This window comes from Urocitellus parryii, chromosome 3 (assembly GCF_045843805.1).
Source record: "Urocitellus parryii isolate mUroPar1 chromosome 3, mUroPar1.hap1, whole genome shotgun sequence".
In the NCBI taxonomy this organism is placed as follows: Eukaryota; Metazoa; Chordata; class Mammalia; order Rodentia; family Sciuridae; genus Urocitellus; species Urocitellus parryii.
The window spans coordinates 146,026,204-146,046,185 of record NC_135533.1 but is presented as its reverse complement, the minus strand read 5'-3'; positions in this window follow the sequence as shown (position 1 = coordinate 146,046,185).

The following is a 19,982-nucleotide window of genomic DNA, read 5'->3' as shown; positions in this document are numbered from 1 at the left end:
GCATGAGGCCCTGCCTCAGATCCCCAGTCCCACCAAAACAAACCAAAAAAGTCACGGATATTCCCAGCACCATTATTCATAGTAGCCAAAAAATGGAGAGAAAACATAAATATCCAGCTGGGTGTAGTGGCACATGCCTGCAATCCCAGCAGCTCAGGAAGCTGAGGCAGAAGGATCGAGAGTTCAAATCCAGCCTCAGCAAAAGTGAGGCCCTAAGCAACTCAGTGAGACCCTGTCTCTAAATAAAATACAAAATAGGGCTAGGGCTGGGGATGGGGCTCAGTGTCTAGTGCCCCTGAGTTCAATCCCCAGGACCCCCCCCAAAAAAAAAACAACATTACTACCATCAACATATGAATTAACAAAGTGCAAAATGTACAACATACAATAGTATATCATTCTGTCATAATAAGGAATGACGTTTTGACCCATGACACTGCCTGTATGGACCTTGCAGACATGCTAAGTGAAGAAGCTGGTCACAGCAGGCCTCGTTCCATTTCCAGAGATTTCCAGAACAGGAGACCCACGGAGAGAGAAGGTAGACCCATGTGGTTCCTGCAGCTGGGGCTGGGGTCACCAGAATCTGCTTTGTCGGTGGGAACCACCCTGAGCCCCTGGACACTCCGGAGAGGCAGGTGGTGCTGAGGGGCTTCCTGCCAAGCTGGGTGGTGTCCAGAGGTACCTTTCAGGGTTCTGGGGAGCCAAGGGGTGCTTGGCCATGGAAGGAAGGAAAAGGAGCCATGGCAGGGGAAGCCCTGCCTGTGGGGCAGGAAAGCCCGAGGGGCTGGTTACAAGGGACAGTCTGTGTGTCTCCCTGTCTCCTGCCCTGCGTCAGTTCCAAGCCCTTCCCTCCCGGCCTGGTGTTCCTGGTCCCTTCCCCTGAATCTCTTCCTTTTGCCCAACCTCCAACCTCCCCCACGACTGCCTTCCAACACAGCAAGTGGCACAGTCGCAGGCCATTGCTAACAATCTGAACCACGGCTGACGCCTCTTGTTGAAATGCTAATAACATGTTGGACATGCCAGGCTGAAATTTTAAATTTAAAAAAATTGCCAGGCCCAATGGTGCATGCCTGTAATTGCAGCGACTCAGGAGGCAGAGGCAGGAAGATGTTCAAGGCCAACCAGGGGAACTTAGCAAGATCCTGTCTCAAAATTAAAAATAAAAAGGGTCAGAGATGTAGCTCCATGGTGGAGGGCCCCTGGGTTCAATCCTCAATGCCACATCCAAAAATATTAGACTAAAAAGTTAATTTTAAATACATTAATTCTAATATTTTGATAGATTCTAATATTCTAATATATTAATATTTATAGGTCATTTAAATTCACTTAAATTAACTTGAATTTTAAATAGTTTGAATTGAATATAATTTTGATTAATGAAAATTATACTTTCTAATTTTTAAAATTAAAAAAAGTAACTTCACCTGTTTCTTTTACTTTTTTAATGGTACTACTAGAAACTTTTAAATTGAATATATATAGGTCTGGGGGTAAAGCTCAGTGGTAGAGTACTTGCCTATTATGTGCAAGGACCTGGTTCCGTCCCCAGCACTGCCAAACAGATAAATAAATAACTTACATATGTAGCTCACATTATATTTCCATTGGTGCTCCTCTATAATTTACTTATGTATTATGTTGATTTTACCTCATAAATAGTCCTCTGCTAGAATGTAAGTCCCATGAGGGCAGGGCATTTTGGTCTGTCTTGTTCACTGCCATATTCCCAAGGCCTAGTATATTGCCTTATCCATACCTAGTAGGTGCTCAATAAATACTGGTTAAATAAATGAATGGCTAAATTTCAGTGCAATTATGTCCTGAAGTTTTTTGTTTGTGTATGTGGTGTGTGTGTGTGTGCGCGCGCGCCCTGGGGCTTGAATCCAGTCTACTATGGTTTGAATATTTCCCTCAAAGTTCACATGCTACTTAATCCCCAGTGTGACAGTGTTGGGTGGTGAGGCCTCATAATAAGCAGGTAGATTCTGAGGGCAGGAGAGGGTTAGCAGTTAAAAAAGTGGATCTGGCACAAAAGTGAATTTGACTTCTCTTGCCTGGCACCGCCCCCCCCTCGCCCTTCTGCCTTCTGCCATGGGATTACACAGAGGGAGGCTGCCTTCCTCAGATGCTGATACTCTCTGACTGTATACGCTGAGTCACGCACTGTGCTTTAGTCATGTAGCAAATTCTCAGACATCCTGCAGGAGGAGAAAGGGAAGTTCTGAGGGTTAAATAACTGCCAACTCAGAGTCCTTCAGAACTGAGGTCTCAGTCCCCCTGAGCCAGGTGGTCCGGCTGCACAGGACATGCTGACGGCCATGTATAAGTGGGAACATGTACCTGGCTTATTTCATTCAACATAACATCCTCCTGTCAGGCAGATTGTATTCTTGAGAAGCACCCAGGATTGGCTTTGAATTTCACTGTATCCACCTGCAACGGGGTGGCCTGGGGCAAGTGAGTTAGTTAATCTTCTTTATTTTATATTTTTTGGTACCAGGGATTGAACTCAGGGGCCCTTGCCCCCTGAGCCCCATCCCCAGCCCTAGTTTGTGTTTTATTTAGAGACAGGGTCTCACTGAGTTGCTTAGCACCTCACTTTTGCTGAGACTGGCTTTGAACTCGTGATCCTCCTGCCTCAGCCTCCTGAGCCGCTGGGATTACAGGTCTGCGCTACCATGCTGGCTGAGTTAGTTTTTCTTGACCATCTATAAAACAGAAGTATGGCTCTGATAGGTTTTTGAGACAACTTTGTATAAAGGGCATAATGCCCTGAACTTCAGTGGTTCAAAGCAGGCTCCGCATCTCAGGACACTCATAACCACCTCTTCCCACCAAAATAGCAGTCACATTTAGTAAGTAGGCAGATCAAAACGACTTATATTTATAACCTAACAACTGAGCATCTGCTTGAAAAAAATAATGTGCATAACTTGAAAAATCATCTTTTGGTTCACTTATACACCTGCAGTAGGATTCATGGGATGCATGCGGCGGGCTTTGCACCACTGCTCGAACTTTGGCATTATATTGGACACCACCACCTTTATTTCCTGCTCCGCAGTAAATCTCAAGAATGGCCATAAACTCAGCCTCAGGAAGTCGCGATGACATCCTGCAACGTTGCCTCCTTCAACCTTCGCAGGAAAACCTCGAGCTGGTAGTTCACAGGGTGGCCGACAGATGGCGCTGTGTTTCCTCCAAAATTTCTCTCCTCGCTTCCCGCCCCAAACCCTGGGAAGCCAGATTGGCCGCGTTGAAGCTTTTTCGTGGAAATAGGCAAGTGCTGCAGATCTGGTCGGGTGGGAGGTTTGGGGTCGTTTCTTTAATTGCTTCTTTGGTGTTCAGAAGGCCAACCTGATACTCCTCCCATTCCTGATGAGCTCCAGAGACAAACAAAACTTGGGTTTCAATCTCAGCTCCATTATTCAGGAGCTCTGGACAGGAGGCGATGGCCTGAATCTCTCTGCACCTGTTTGGTTTTTTAGTTTGTTTTAGTTTTGTTTTTAGTTGTTGTTGTTGTTTGCCAGGGATAGAACCCAGGGGCACTTCACCACTGAGCCACATCCCCAGCCCTTTTTTTTTTTTTGTATTTTCTTTTGGAGACAGTGTCTTGCTAAATTGCTTAGGGCCTCCCTAAATTGCTGAGGCTGGCTTAGAACTCTCGGTGCTCCTGCCTCAACCTCCATAAGGGTTGGGATTACAGGTGTGAACTACCACACCCGGCTGTGCACCTGCTTTTTATTGCAAGGAAGGAGTGGTAACGATACTTCCTCTTAGAGTTTTATGAGGGTTAAATATGGTGTAAACGCTTGGCATGGCCTTTCTGTTCCTGAAGTGTTGGCCTCCCCAGCAATGTTGACCATGACGATGGTGATGTCCAAGTCCCTGTTGGGGCCCTTCCTCCAGGAAGCCTGCCCTGAGTATCCCACTGATGGGGACCACTCTAGCCAATCTCAGAATTCCTGAGTCCTCACTGTGTCCCAAATATTTTGGCCTTGAATTACACCACCAGCTGCATCATACCATCTGCAAACCCATCAGGGGGCGCCCCTGATCTGCAGTGGGCCCTCCACCACTCTCCTACTGCTACCTCATCTCCTATTTAAACATCAGTTTGGTCCATCAGACGGTGAGCTCCTTGGGGGCAGAGACCACACTGGACTCCCACTCTATGTCCAGACACCCACACACTGTCTGGCACCCAGCAGTTGTTTGTTCAATAAATACCCATGGAATGGATGGGTGCATCCTAGCTAGGATGATCAGAATCATCTCCTTAAAGCTCAAGGTCACTCGCCTGCTCAAGAACTTTCAATAGCTCCCCATTTCCAAAGTATTGTTTCTCCAATGCAAGAACCCAGGACCTGCATTTTTTTTTTTTTTTTTTTGCCACATTTGAGCGCCACCTGTACCACTATTTATGTAAAAGTTTGGGCTCCTAGCAACTCGCTTTTTTAAAAAATTTAAAAAAATGTTTTAAAAGAAAAAAGTTATAATAAACAAACAAACAAAAAGGATTCCTTACCATAAATAGAGAATAAATGAGTGAAGTCTTCTCCCTTGGTCTGGTTTCATGCCAGGCCTCTAAGCCCGAGGCCTGTCCCCTTTGTATTAAAAGGAAATTAGCCACTGTCAGAAGAATGTTAAAGATAGACTAGCTCCTGACGGAGGCTTCCTCTTTGATGTGATCACTTTCAAAGGAACTATAAAGACAGTGTTCTCCGTACATGACCAAAGGGTCCATATCACCTAAAACAGTCCTGTGTTCCATCATTTGGAGAATGCAGCAGGACAATATTAGCTTTGACTCCCAAGCTGGGGGTGAGCTCAGTGGCAGAGTGCTGGCCTAGCACGTGCAAGACCCTGAATTCCATCCCTAGCGCTGGGAAAAAAGATTTAAAAAATAAAAAGACACGTACAAGATTTGATTTGCCAGGCATGGTGGTGTGTGCCTGTAGTTCCAGCTACTTGGAGGCTGAGGAAGGAGGTTGGCTTGAGCCCAGGAGTTGGAGGCCAACTTGGGAGTTATGGGTTGCATCTGGAAGACTCCCAAAGGTTTGATCTCTAGCACAGCAAGGCTCAGAAGAGGGGAAGGTGGGGATTATTGGCTCATGAGGGCTCTAAGCTCATCAATGGCTTAATCCACTAATGGGTTGATGCATATTAATCCACTAATGGGTTGATGCATTATTGGGAGCCTTTAGGAGGTGGGACCTAGTTGCAGGAAGTAGGTCACTGGGGACATGCCCTGCAAGAGTATATTTTGTCCCCAACCTCTGGAGCCCTGTCTTTCTCCTTCTCCTCTCCTCTCCCCTCAGTCTCCTTTCTGGCTGCCATGAAGGGAGCAACTCACTTCCTCAGGCCCTTGCTGCCATGATGGTCAGCTTCACCTCAGGCCCAGAATCAACAGAGCCAAAATAAACCTTTCCTCCTTTAAAAAGTAGCTTTTCTCAGGTATTTTGTCACAGCAACAAAAAACTGACTAACACACTGGGCAACAGCAAGACCTTATCTCCACAAATCATGATTTTTAAATTCCTTAGCCTGGGATTAAAGCATGCCTCATTTTTTTTTTTTTTTGAGATGGAGTCTAAGTTGCCCAGATTGGCCTTGAACTTGCAATCCTCCTGCCTTAGCCTCCTGAATAGCTGGAATTACGGGCAAAGCCCTCTTTAATTTGAATCTTTCCAGCCTCATATTCTTCCACAGCCCCTACCTGGACATCCACACTCTTTGCCATCTCCTGCACACCCTGAACTTTATTATATCTGTGCCTTTGTACAAAATGTTTCTTTACCTGAAACCTCCCTCTGTTGGCCTGTTACCATGTTCAAGATCCTCCTGGTCAGAATCCCCAACTAATCCCTTCTACTTAAAGCAACATGAGCCTTCCACTAGATGGTCTTCCCTGCTCACTAGAATATAGCCGGTAGCACCAGAATATCCTGAATTCCATGTCCTGAATCTTAGGAATACAGATTCAGGAGCCCACATTTAAAGATATTAATTTAGTAGGTCTGGGATGGATCTCTTTATTATGCCAGCTCCTTGCATCAAAGAGCAGAGAACTGAGTGTTGTTCTCAAGATGTGTTTGTAGTGAAGTATTTGAGAAAGGTGTGAAAGGATGTACTCCAAACTCTCCACATCAGTTACCTTTGGCGGGGAGGTCCGTACAAACATAAACAAAACACTAGCAGCGTAGGGGAAAAGAATTAAAGAAAATAGGCCTCGATAAAACACCTCCTGTATAATGAAGTGATTTGGTTCAGGTCTGGGTATGAACCAGAGCAAGCCGTATGGATGGTCTCCAAAAGTTGCATCTGCAGTTATCTCTAGGTGGTGGAATTTCAGGTCATTTTTACTTTCATGCTTATTCTTTTCTGAACTATTTGAATCATTTGATATGAACATTTATTATTTGTCAGAAAAAAAGTACTATTTTTATTTGGGTGTTACCTCCACTTCCCTTCCCTTCAAAAAAGGAGTCCACAGTTCTGTTCCCTGTGAGTCCACAGTTCTGTTCCCTGTCTGACTGTCTCTGGATCTTCAGGTGTTTGTCACCTGGTCACAGCTGACAAGAACAAAGTTCCGAGGGTCCCTGGATGTGCAGGGCTCCGTAGACACTGACACCGACACACCTAGAACTCCAAACTAGAACACACCTAGAACTGCCCAAGAAATAGTTGCCAAGTGTAAATTGGACGGTTTCTGGATGCCTTTCTCATAACTGCCAATAGAATTAGATTGTGAGTTCTGGGAAGGTGGGGACAACTTTGACCTTCCTTTTACTCTTCTGGTCCCTGCCCGACTCTGATCTCCACACATAATTACCCCCCAGAGGAAAACAGAGGAAAGACACCTGAGCCAGGCAGAGAAGGGCCCTGCCTGGGAATGCCTGGGGTGGTTGCCATCCTCCTCCTTGACAGCAGAGGGCGCTCTACTTCCACCCTGCAAAACCTCCAGACCTGCGAGAGCCTAAGAGGGCCCAGTGGGGTGGGTTTAGAATTCACCGTCCAAGGCCCAGTCTCATTATTCCTCAATCAGACTCTCCAGTCAAAATGCCAGAGAGTCTCTTGTTTGCATAAACAACTCATGAAAGCTGCTCAGGATCAAGCAAGTTGTGGAAGTCCAGCTCACAGCTCCAGGGTGTCTCAGATCGGCTCCAGTCCTCCGGGTGTGCAGGAGGGAAGACAAAAATCGGCTCCTAACAAGAAAAGCCCAGAGAGAGCTGTGATACAGAAGCACAAAGCACAAATAAATAAATTACCCGGGACTCCCAGGGCTAGTTGAGGGCACAGGTTAAGCAAGTTCTGCTTTAGTGGTGTGACCTTGAGCGAGCCCCAGGGCCACTCTGAACCTCAGTGTCCTCATCTAAAAGTAGGGATAATGTGGGCCAAGAGTCTTACCCGCATGTAGATGGAAATGGCCAGGATCATAATGAAGTAGAAAAACCTGTCATTAGGAACTGCCCAGCACATGGGAAACCCACCCTACTTTGGCCACTGGGACTGGGAGAGAGGACCCCGCCCATCACGGCCCCCTCCTTCCGTTCTCTTGCCTCTCTTGGGAGGCTCATGGGAGCTTGTTCGGTCCTTCTGCCATGGAGGGTGTCTCCAGAAGATGCCAACCTGGTAAATAGGTCCTCCCCGACCTCCAGACTGCAGAACCATGGGAATCAGCCTGTGGGGTTTTGTATGGCATCCAGAAGAGACTCAGATCCCTGCTACGGTTTGGGTCCTGAATGTCCATGCATTAGAGGCCCAGCCTCCAGCAGGGTGCTATTGGAAGGTGGTGGGACCTTTAAGGGGCGGGGCTTAGTGGGAGGTCTTTAGATCACTTTGCTCCACCAAGAGCTGCCACCAGCATCTACTGCCACGGGCCCAGGCAACGGGGCCAGCCAACAGCAGACTGAGACCTCCCAAACTGGGAGCCATGGTCAACCTTTTCCCTTGACAAGTTGATTGTCTCGGGTATTTGTCATAGTGGCAGAAAGCTGAAGAATGCACATCCCACTCCTCAGCTGAAATGTCACCGTCACACAATGCCCTGCCTGACACATCGAAACACCGTCCCCTCTATCACTCCTTGTCTCTGCATTGTGTGGCTCCTTTGTGGTGCTTGTGAACATTTGTAATTATACGTGTTTCTCCCCAGTCAACTATAACTCCGTGATGTTTCTGTTCTGTTCATGACCAGATAAGGCCTGGCATGTTAAACATGTGAAGAATGAATCAGTGAATCCGTCATCTCTGTTTGATCACTTACAGGGGCAGGACACTCCTGATTTCACGAAAGCTTTCATTCAGTTCAATTCTCAAAAGGTACCAATTAGGTATTAGGTTTAGCTATATTAAACAGAAAACTCAAAGTGACAGTGGCATAAACACATAAGAGTTTGTTCCTTCCAGAAGTAGACAGTCTAAGACTGAGGCCTCCATAATGTCATCAATGCTTTTACCTTTCTGCTGTACCTTCCTCAGTAGGTAGCATCTGTACTCAGGTTTACCTCCTAGTCCATTGTGGCTGCTGAAGCACCAGCCATTATATCCAAATTCCAAGCAGCAGAAAGAGGTAGAAAGGCAAAAGCAGTGATCACAGCTGAGATTTTGAGGAGTCTCATACAACATGGAAAAAAATGTCATCATAGGACCTCACGTAGCGGGGCAAGAGAGACTGGGAAATGTCTTTATCCCAGGCAACAAGATCAGGGTTGTGTTACTAAGGAAAAGAGAGAAATGTATACTAGATGTGTAACTGGCTACAAATGACCCCAGCATCTGCATGTATTGAGCAAACACTTAAAAAATGCAGCCTGCTCAAACAAGATTGCCTTCTGTCGCTTCTGTAGCCAGACACACACACACACACACACACCCTGCTGGGAGCCACTGATGTGAGAAGTCTTTGTGACCCTGAGCAGGGAGGGTGTGATGTTGTCTTAGCATGATAAGGTCAGGATTCATGAAATTAAGTCACGGCCCTGTGACTGGGAGGAATATGAATTCCTAATGCAGAGGAGAGAGGGGAATGTGTTCAGAGGGAAATTAATCCTGGTGTTTTGAGACACGTTTGAATTCAAATCTATTGAGAGAAAACCAGCCACAGTCTGGCGTGCAACCCCCCCCCCACTGTCCCAGCCAACCCTGGAGAGCCCGAGAGACACCCCCCACCCTGTCCCCCAGAGGAATGAACAAACCATGAGGCCAAAGTCCCCTGTCCCTCTCTGTGGGACAGCAGACACTGGGAGAAGAAAGGCAGGTGACAGCAGACTCGGGGAACAGATGTACTTTGCAATTTACAGAAAGGAGGCCTGGGACTGAGTCATTTTTGGAGAAATGGCTGGTGTTTTACGAGAAGTAGGCCGTGCCCCCAAGCTAGGAGAAGAGCTGTGGAGGTTCTGAGGATCAGCATCTATCGGGGGTCTCTCCTTCCTGCCCAGGAGAATCTAAGCCACCCTCAAACTTAAAGTCTCAAATAATTAGTGAATAACAAAACACAAATATTCAGAAATACATTCACAAAAGCCGAAGCCTCTGATAGATCTGGTCCACATGGGTTCTGGTGGCTTATTGAAGGGGTACATCAGAGGCAGGGATAAGGTTTCCAGAGGGGAGTCTTGCTTGGAGATGTCTTGCAGTCAGCAGGCTGAGTGACATCTTGGCAGGTCACACCCGTCTCAGGTGCTGTGTGCGCCACAGCAGAGCGGGATGGAAATTCACATTGTCCCTGGGAAATGGACCGGAGAAAATGTCCACGAGGCTTCCATGCGCCATGACCCACAAGCAACTAACTCATGAACGATTCCTAACACATCCAGAAGCCGGATCCTGATACAGAATGGCCAGTCTAGACGGAGACCGGTGCGCCAAAGTGTGGCACAGAAATGCTGGTCTTGCTGGACTTCAGGGGCCCCATAGGCTTGAACGAAAGGTATGTCGAAAGAATCTGCATAGACCAGAGGCCAGAGGGCTCCCCTCAAACATTTTTGCCTGCATAGGAATCTCACAACCTCTGTACAAGGTTAGAAATAGGAAGCCCTGAGCTTAAATGTCACCCCACCCAAACATGGAAGTCTTGGGTCAGAAGTAATTTGACTTCCAAGCAAAATCATATTCTTAGCACGCGAGGGAGAAATGCAGACCTGTCCCAAATTGCAAGAAAATGAGGGTGGCTGGGTCCAGTGGGGTGTACCTATGATCCCAGCAACTTGGGAGGCCGAGTCAGGAGGATCAGAAGTTGCTTGGAGGTCAGCCTCAGCAACTTATGGAGAACCTGTCTCAAAATAAAAAGGGCTGGGAATGTAGCTCGGTGGTAGAGCATCTGTGGGTTCAACCCCAATAGGCCCCCCACCACCCCTTAAAAAAGAAAAAAAGAAGATGAGGGTATTCTTTGTGGATCCTTCTGCAACAAATTTGCTAAACTCAAAGTTCAGGGCCCAGTCTTCCACGGACTGCCATGCCAGTCCAAAGGAGGAACACATAGGCGCAAGTCAGAAAGGGACTCAAATGCAAACTTTCCAGTTGTCCTGGGCTGTTCCCTCCTCCTGGTTGCCACATGTGACAAACTTTGGAGGTGACTGTCAACCTGAGACGCTCCCCAAACTCGAGTGACTCTGACTGGGGGTTGGTTAGGATGTTCACCATTGAAGGTCGCTTTAGGAAAAAAGAGAGAAGGTCACACAGTGATGAGGCAGAGAGGGGTGTCCTGCCATGGCCACCGAAGGTCACCAGAGACAAAAAGATGAATGAGGTGAGCAGGGATTATGCCCTACAGCTTTCAAAGAGAGCAAAGTCCTGCTGACCCAGGTATCTAGCCTCCAAAAAAAGATGTATGTGCTGCAGCCGAATTAGTCACCTAGGGGACATGGCAATGGATGGGTACTTCAGCCCTTGATTGTCCCTCACTGGCAGTCCCCAAACTGATCATGAGACTTTTTTTTTTTTTTAACCAGGAATTGAACCCACAGCTGCTTAACCACTGAGCCACCTCCTCAGCCCTTTTTATTTTTTATCTTGAGACAGGGTCTCGCCAAGTTGCTCCAGGGATGCTGAGGCTGGTCTCCAACGGGTGATCCTCCTGCCTCAGCCTCCCGAATGGCTGGGATTACAGCTGTGAGCCTCCACTTCCACCCATTAGGGTTATGCAGATGATAGAAATATGCGGGTCACTCCGAGTCTCAAAATAGAAGGTAAATCAAAAGGCCTGGGGATGTGGCCCTGTGGCACAGCACCCCGGGGCCCAGTACTGGGGGGAAATGCAGGTCGTCAATGCTTCCTGTGCCCTCCCTGTCCTTTGTGACTTCTCTATCAGAGTGCAGGAGGGGGAGGGGAAGAAGCTCCTCCCCACAGTCAGCTTGGCTCCAGGGACCAGCCCTGGTTGGTGGAGAGTCAGCTTCAGTGACCGAGTGACGAGTGACGCACTGGGTTATCTGTCCCATCATGTCACTAATCCCACCCTGAGAGGTCTTGGCCACCTCCAGTCCTTCTCCCTTGCGGCTGGAAAGCTTGTTAGGGCAATCCCAAGCCAGATGCTCTGTTGCACACCTGTAATCCCCGGTGACCCAGGAGGCTGCCAAGGGGGGTGGCAAGGTTGAGGCCAGCCTCAGCGATTTAGAGACCCCCCTGCGTCAAAATAAAACAAAAAGGGCTAGGATGTAGCTAGCTCAGGGGTAAAGTGGCCCTGGGTTCAATCCCCGGTACTGGAGGTAAAAAAAAAAAAAAAAAAAAACTAAAAAACGAACAAACAAACAAACAAAAAACTTCTTGAAACAACGGAAACAAACGTAAAGTTTCAAATTATGGGAGGTCTTTAGCAGCAACCAGAGTTCTCGATCTTCTCCCCCTCCACCTTCTCCCGCAGCCTTCCTGAGGTGCACTGAGGACAACTGTCCTTTAAAAGCCTGGGACGAAACTCAGGGGCTTTATCCGTGACTGCTCATCGGCCTCATACTACACAGTCAATATAAAAGCTTCCCCAGAGTTACACACAAAAACAAAAAATCTGCCTTTAATCCCAGTAGCTATGGAGGCTGAGGCAGGAGGATCTCAAGTTCAAGGCCAGCCTCAGCAAAGGCAAGGTGCTGCAACTCAGTGAGACCCTGTCTGTAAATAAAATACAAAATAGGGCTGAGGGTGTGGCTCAGTGGTCGAGTGCCCATGAGTTCAATCCCCCGGACCTCCCACCAAAAAAATCCCAAGGTTGCGTGGGCCTTATGATAGGTATCATTATAGGCCAGAGTCTCTCCTCTGGCTTCTCACAAGTCCATAGAATCAGCTCCACTGAAGGTCCTTTCCCCTCATGGCCACAAAGTGGCTGCCACCACTCACAGGGGCCTCCAGGGGGCAGGAGGAACTATGCCTCTCCAATAGCCCAGAGCCTCTCCTTGCATCTCATTGGTCCACGAGCTCAGGCCCAACTCTAAATCAATCGCTGGCCAAAGGGAATGGAATTACCATGAGGGACGGACGCAGGGGGATGGTTCTCAGTGTGACCCCTGGACCAGCAGCCTCAGCCCACCTGGAGGTTCGAGGAGCGCTCCTCGAACCTCCCGAATCAGAAGCTCCAGGGCGACTCGGGCTGACCCTGATGCACACGGCTCTAACTGGAGAGTCCAGGCCTTGGACAAAGGCCGTCCTCAGCCACCCACGAGGTCCCAGCATGCAGGTGACTTGGAGGCAGGTGGGGCGGAGGGAGGGTGCAGGGGAGAATGCCCTCTTCAGTGGGCGCCAGGGCTCCTGCTGTGGATGACGAAGTCACAGGGACAGTGTGGACCCAGGAGTCCCCATGCAGGCCCTTAAGTGGCTGAGGACGGTCAGGAACGTCTCCTCCCCTACGGGCCCCAGAGGACAGGGATCGACCCCACGACAGAAAAGACAGCATCGGGTCACCGCCCTGTGTGGCTGGAGCTCCCCTCTTTAAAAGAGCTTCTAGAAGATTCCTTCTTGAGGCTGAGATGCGGAGAAATCAGGGCTGAGCAGCTATTTATGGTCAGCTGTCCTCCCATCTCTGCCCTAAGACACCACCAGATCCCTCCTCCCGTCACCTCCCAATGAGGGGGCGGGGGGCAACTGGCACCAGAGAGGAGCGCTTTGCATCGAGAGTTTTAAAACCATCAAAAAAATCATGAAAGCTAGTCTGCTTTGTTTTCTCTTTTTTTTTGGGGGGGGTGGGTGGTACCAGGGATTGATCTCGGGGGCGCTCAACCCCTGAGCCCCATCCCCAGCCCTATTTTGTATTTTATTTAGAGACAGGGTCTTGCTAGGTTGCTGAGGCTGGCTTTGAACTCGCCATCCTCCTGCCTCAGCCTCCCCAGCCTCTGGGATGACAGACGTGGGCCACCGCACCTCTCACTATTGAGCTTTAATGATCATATTTATAGAAAATTCTACAAAAAGCAAATTGCATAGATAAAAAGCAGAGTAGTGATGACTTGGGAATGGGGGAGCTATGTTAAAATACCAGAAAGAAGGGTTTACCCAGCATCCCGAGAAAACATTAGGAATGACAGGTATACAATCGGCATCACTTAATGATAGGGTACATTCTGAGAGATACCTTAGGCCACTTCAATACGGGCAGACATCATAGCGCCTACTGACACAAGCTGAGGCGGCTGCAGGGTGGCTAGGTGACATCCCACAGGACCACGGTCTGATGGGTGGTCCATTATTGACTGAGAAACTGTTCTGGGGTTTCTGATTGATGATGCTGATATTTTCACCGTGGTACACTCATGTCAAAACTTATCAAATTGTACCCTTCAAACATGTGCCATTTATCGCACGCCCATTACACCCCGACAGAGCTCTGTTGAAAAGCATTCCCGCTGTGGGGGCTGGGGACGCAGCTCTGCGGCAAAGAGCTTGCTGAGCACACGAGTGGCCCTGGGTTCCAACGCCAGCACCGCACACTCACAGACACAGAGACGCAAAAATAAATAAATACACTCACCGGCATTTTTTAGACTGAGAAAAGATTTTAATTACTTCCAATGACATTCTCCTGCCAGATAAGTCACCATGCAGCAGCCAGGCAACAAGAGACCTTGGTTATATTTGGCTCACACATATCACGCATACACCTGGTGCCTGACTCAATAAATAATACGGAGGAGATGATTAACGCAGCATTCCAAGTCACCATCTGACTGGCGCCCGGGAGGACTCTCTGTGTAGACCACAAGCTGCCAACTCAGAAGCCTTAGGGACCAGGCAGGCAGGTGACATGAGACAGGCCTTGACAATGCATAACAGCAGGAACTGTGGCAAAAATGATTTAGAAACAGCCCCAAATGCGGGCACAAATCCCCAGCGCTCAACGACAGACATTAGTGGACCGAACTGCAAGAGTCCCCCAGGAGTGACATCGCTAGCTCCCTGTGTAGACAATGCGTGTTAAGTTGGTTCGTGCAACTTAGTGATAGGATAGCAACAGCCAGCCTTCTCACAAAATGTTGATCTCAAGCCGGGCACAGTGTCATCCACAGTGCTCACCTGTAATCCCAGCCGATAGGAGGCTGAGGCAGGAGGATTACAAATTGGAGGCCAGCCTCGGCAATTTAGCAAGACTGGTCTCCAAATAAAAATAAAAAAAAATAAAAAGGACCAGGGGTGTGACTCCGTGGGTTCAGTCCCCTGTACCATAAAGCAAATAAAGGAAAAACCAAAATGCTTTTCTTTGATGTTCCCAACAACCCTGTGTTCCAGATAGGATGCTTTCCATTTCCCAGATGAGAACTCGGGGAGGCTCAGAGACATCGTCCAGACCCCCACCCTAGACCGGGGAATCCAAGACCCGAGCTGGCCTCTCATCTGGCCTGAATTTTTGTTTTTCTTTCATCAGTCAAATCCAGACGGTATTGACTTCATTTACCCCCGTGGAGCAAATCAGTGGAGGAAACCAATCACTCTTCCTTCCCCACCATGGTCACCCCAGGAGCCCCCTGATAGACCTTCTAGGAACACAAGAGTTGGAGACCTTCCTCGCAGTCCATCCGTGTCCACGTGTCCCCAGATCAGGACGCAGGTCGGTCCTCTTGGAGAAGCCGCTGTAGGAGGACTTCACCTTGCAGGCAGGTCTGTTGACTCACCCCACACACACACTAGTGGGGCCACCCACTAGTGAGAAGGCTATCGGGGTGCACGCCAGGCACGTGTTATAGGGTTTTCCAGGGATCCACCGTCTTCAAAGAGCAAGCGTTGAAGGTGGGTTCCGTGACGTTGGTTGGTTGCTCCAGCTGCCATCACAGACTGAGAAGTCTGTTTCCCATGGTTCTGGAGGCCAAGTTCAAGGTCAACGTGCCAGCAAGGCCGGTCCACTCTGAAGCCTCTGACTTGGGGGCCGCGGCAGGCTCATTACACGCTCATGTGACCTCTTCTGTCTCTTCTCATAAGGAACTGATCCTGTTGGCTCGGAGCCCCACCGTTATGACCTCCCTTAACCTCAGCCATTTCCTTAAAGCCCTGGTCTCCTGGAGGCTTGGGGCTGCAGCCTATGAGAAGAGGACATGACCGTTATTGACCCCATTTTACAGACGAGGAAAGTAAAGCACCGGACACACAGAGTGGTCAGCAGAATAGATGTCACCCTCTAACTGCCTGAGTGCGTAGTCCTGGTGGGAGAGACAGGTCCTGAGTCACACCACAGAATGTCTGAGGGAGTGCTGGGTCATCGAAAAGGGGTGTGGGAGAGAGGGCAGGTCGCAAAAGCCAGAGGCAGACAGGAGCAAGGGATGTTCTAGAAATTGAGGTGTGGAGGGGTGAGGCAGGAAGCTGTGGAGAAAGGCTGGGGCCAGATCCTGCAGAGGTGAGAAGTTTAGACTTGGCCCTTCAAGCAATAGGGAGCCATTGAAGGTTCTATGCTGGAGAGCAGTGTGGCCAGATGGCTTGGGCAGGTTACTTGGGTGGAAGGAAGGTAGATGGGTGGAATGAATGGTCTCTTCTCCGGGGCTCTTTTAAATGGAAACCCTGCCCTCCAGTGGCTCCACCCTCTTCCCCACCAAGGATAAACATCTTGGCTCATTATACATAAAACTTTTCAGGAGGACATGGGTTTTTGCAGAGTTAGGGTCGTTCTACCTTACGACAGAGGAAGAGAGAGAAGAAAAAGTTATTGGCCCATCCACTGGGTACCATTTCATCAAAAACTCATTCTCAGGAGGCCCGTGAGGTGTATCCCGTTCTTCATGTCAACCCAGGGAGATTTTGTTGTCACCGTGGTCAGCCGTCCCCAGAACAGTGGAACAGAGACACAGAGAGGTTGATCCAGTGGATGGAGGTCACAGCGCCTCATGAGGACAGCAGTCACTTCTTATCTGCAGAGATACATCTCCACGTGGGTGGCTCCTGGCCCCACAGAACCAACCCTCATATAGACCACGCTGTTCCTGTCCACGCCTAGGGTCATGCTTAATCCGTAAATTAGGCACAGCAGGAGATGAACAATACCTGCTAGTAATAGAGCGATCCCACCTATAGACTTCAACAGAACATCATTTAACACTGAGGATTGGCTTATTTCTGGAATTTTCCACTTAATATTTTCAGACCTGGGTTGACCATGGGCTGAGGGGGATCCCTGGTTAAGGGACACTCCTGTAGTTTGTCAGGGTTTGAACCAAGCTCAGCCTAGTACTGGCCAGCACTCTCATTTCTCTTTTCTTTCTTTAAACAAGTTTTTTTTTTTTTGAGGGGGAGGGGGTACTGGGGATTGATCCCAGGGATGACCTACCACTGAGCCACCTCCCCAGCCCTTTCCATTTTTTACTTGGAGACAAGGTCTCACTGAGTTGTCCTGGTTGGCCTCGAACTTGATCCTCCTGCCTCAGCCTCCCGAGAAGCTGGGATCACAGGCGTGCGTCACCGGGTGTGGCTCTACACAACTTTTTAAAAGTTCACGAGGGATGAGCACCGCGGTTCTCGGGGAACCCTGCCCGATTCATGCAGCCTGTCCCCTGTTCCTGAGGTCATTCCTGTACTCTTGGCCCCCTGGGGTACCCAACCACTCAGTGAATGTCCACGTAGCTCAGCCTCATGCCCACTCCTTCCTTGTTCCTTTAGGATACAGTCCTGGTTTGGGAATTTCTGGGTCAAACTGTTTGCATGCTTTTTTCCTTTGGCTCTGGGGATACTTATAGCCAAGAAAATCCCACGCTCCTTCTACTGCCCCGTTCTGGTTCCCAAGTGGTTGGCTGATGACGGGGAGGTGTCTTGGGGCTTCTCGGATCCTCTGATTCCTCTGGCCCTAAGTGCAGGACATCAGGAAGCTGGTCATGAGAAAGCGGCCGGCTGCCTGTGAGTCAATGAAAACAGGAAAAAGGCTGCTAGCTATGCCCCAGTCATTCTAATAAATTTTGGAAGGTCGCAGATTCGGACTGGGCACCAGCACTAGGCCCAGCAGATAAAACCGGAATAGAGTTTCATTATGATAACCGAGCTGTGGTTTGCTGCAAGAAGCATGGTAATCAATTAAGTCCGCTGGAACCAATTGCCTGATTGATTGAGGGGGGAGCCGATCAAGTCTTTTTTGGAGGGGGGGGAACCAGGGCTTGAACCCAGGGGCATTCAACCACTGAGCCCCATCCCCAGTTCTATTTTGTATTTTATTTAGAAACAGGGTCTCACTGAGTTGGTTAGGCCCTTGCTTTTGCTGAGGCTGGCTTTGAACTGGAGATCCTCCTGCCTCAGCCTCCCAAGTCACTGGGATGACAGGCGTCCCTGCTAATCAAGTTGTTTTCTACACCTCCCTTCTGGGTTTTTATTGTTGCTTGTTTGTTTATTTGCTCTGTGGCACTGGGGACTAAACCAAGGCACTTTACCACTGAGCTATATCCCCAGCCCTTCTTATTTATATTTTGAGACAGGGTTTCACTCAGTTGCTTATGGACTCATTAAGTTAATGAGGCTGGCCTTGAACTTGTGATCCTTCTGCCTTGGCCCCCAAGTCACAGGGATTATAGGCTGGCATCCAGTTCACCTTTTCTGTAAGTGTTGACGGATCACGTTGTTGGTTGGAGTTCTCAGAACGCGTTCTGGTTTTGAGAGCTTCTGAGTCTCTAATCATTTTTGTTTCTTCCTGCTTTGCTTAAACTCCACTAAATTTAATTGGTTTAAGAAATTTTTCTTTTGACAGTTTACTCACTCATTCAAACATTTATTCCCCAGCACTACAAGAAAATTTGTAAAATATTATGTATTTTTGACTAGATAAAGTGTAAACAGTAAAAAATTCAAGAGGAAAGAGTGTAGAGTAAGATGATTCTCTTCCCTCCTACCTTGCAGGCACCCAGGCCCCTACTGTGAAGATAGTCACTCTTCTACATTTAAGCAAGTCACATGGATATAGATAATTTCTGGGGCGGGGGTTACAAGGGCTTGAACTCAGCCATGGAGCCCCATCCCCAGCCCTATTTGCTATTTTATTTAGAGACAGGGTCTCACTGAGTTGCTTAGGGCCTCACTGTTGCTGAGGCTGGCTTTGAACTCGCCATCCCCCTGAGCTGCTGGGATAACAGGCACATGCCACAGCGCCTGGCTACAATTTTTTTTAAATTAGATATTGGAATTGTGAGTTTCACTTTGTTAGGTAAATGTGTTGTGTGCTGATACTTTTGTTTTTCTACAAATATCCTTAGATAGTTCTTTTAAAGTGTATATTTTAACACAAAAGATAGTATGCTAGACATACTGTTGAGCACATAGAGTTTTCTCACCTACCCATACGTAAGTTTGTTTTATATCAATACACAAAAATCCACTCTGTTCAGTTTTAATGGATCTGTAGTATTCTCTCACAGAGGAAAGTCCTGATTTATTTATTTGTTTCCTTTTGAAGGGCATCTAGGTTGTTTGTAATCTCTTGGTGTTATAAATAGCTCAGCGAGGAACATTATTTACCAAACATGTGCTCCCCCAAGATGCCAGGTAATGAGGATAAGGTAGAAAATGAGACAATGGGAGAGAGACACAGCAAGTTGCTATGGTTTGGATGTGGTTCATACCCCAAGGGCTCATGGGCTGGAGTCTTGGTCCCCAACGCAGCAGTATCAAGAGGTGATGGAACTTTCAAGAGGTGGGGCCTCTTGGAAGGTAATTGGGTCATCAGGGATGCTGCCCTTGGATGGGATTAATGTAGTTCTCCCAGGAACCCAGTTAGTTCCCTCCAGAGTGAGTTGCTATAAAAAGAGCAAGACTAGCCTCTCCCCAGACTCCAGCTTCCGGTCTTGCAGTCAACCGCTCTTTCCTTCTGACACACAGTCCCACCATGATGACTTCTGCACCATGCTGTGACACAGCCAAGGAGGCCTCACCACACCCATGTGGATACTGGCATCATGCTCTTGGACCTTCAGAGCTGTGAGCTCAACACCCCTCTTTGCTTTATAAAGTATCCAGCCTCGGGCATTTTATTATAGCAACTGAAAATGAACTAGCAGATAAGTGAAACATGGAGGGGCAAAAAGGGAAGCGCATCAGCCCTGGAGAGCACTCGTGGCCCAGGGACAGTGCTGAACTGTCCCTGATACTGCCTGTCACTTCCATCAGGAACAGGAAGCAGAAGTGCTGGATATCAGCATGGATAGTTTTCCAATCTCATGTACAATGTTACTATCTGAGGCTGAGTCCCTTGGGAGCAGAGTCTGAGCCAGGTACAGTGATTCTCTGAGGGGTGACAGAACAGCCAGACAGGGCAAGGGGGCGGGGCCAAGAAGGATTCTGCCTCAGGCAAAGTCTCGCCTGGGCGAAGGAGGAGCAGGCGAAAGGGAAGAGAGACTTAGGCGAGGCCAGCGCTGGTGGGGAGGCAGGAAGGGGTGTGACTCAGGTGGGGAGGGCGGGGTGGCCGGCGCTGAGGTGGGCACGGTGCTGGGACATCAGGCACTGGGGAGCCACCAGAGTCCAAGACAGAGGAACGGCACAGCCTGGCTTCCATCTGCAAAGGACTCCTCCGGCTGCTCGAAGCTGAAGACCCAGGA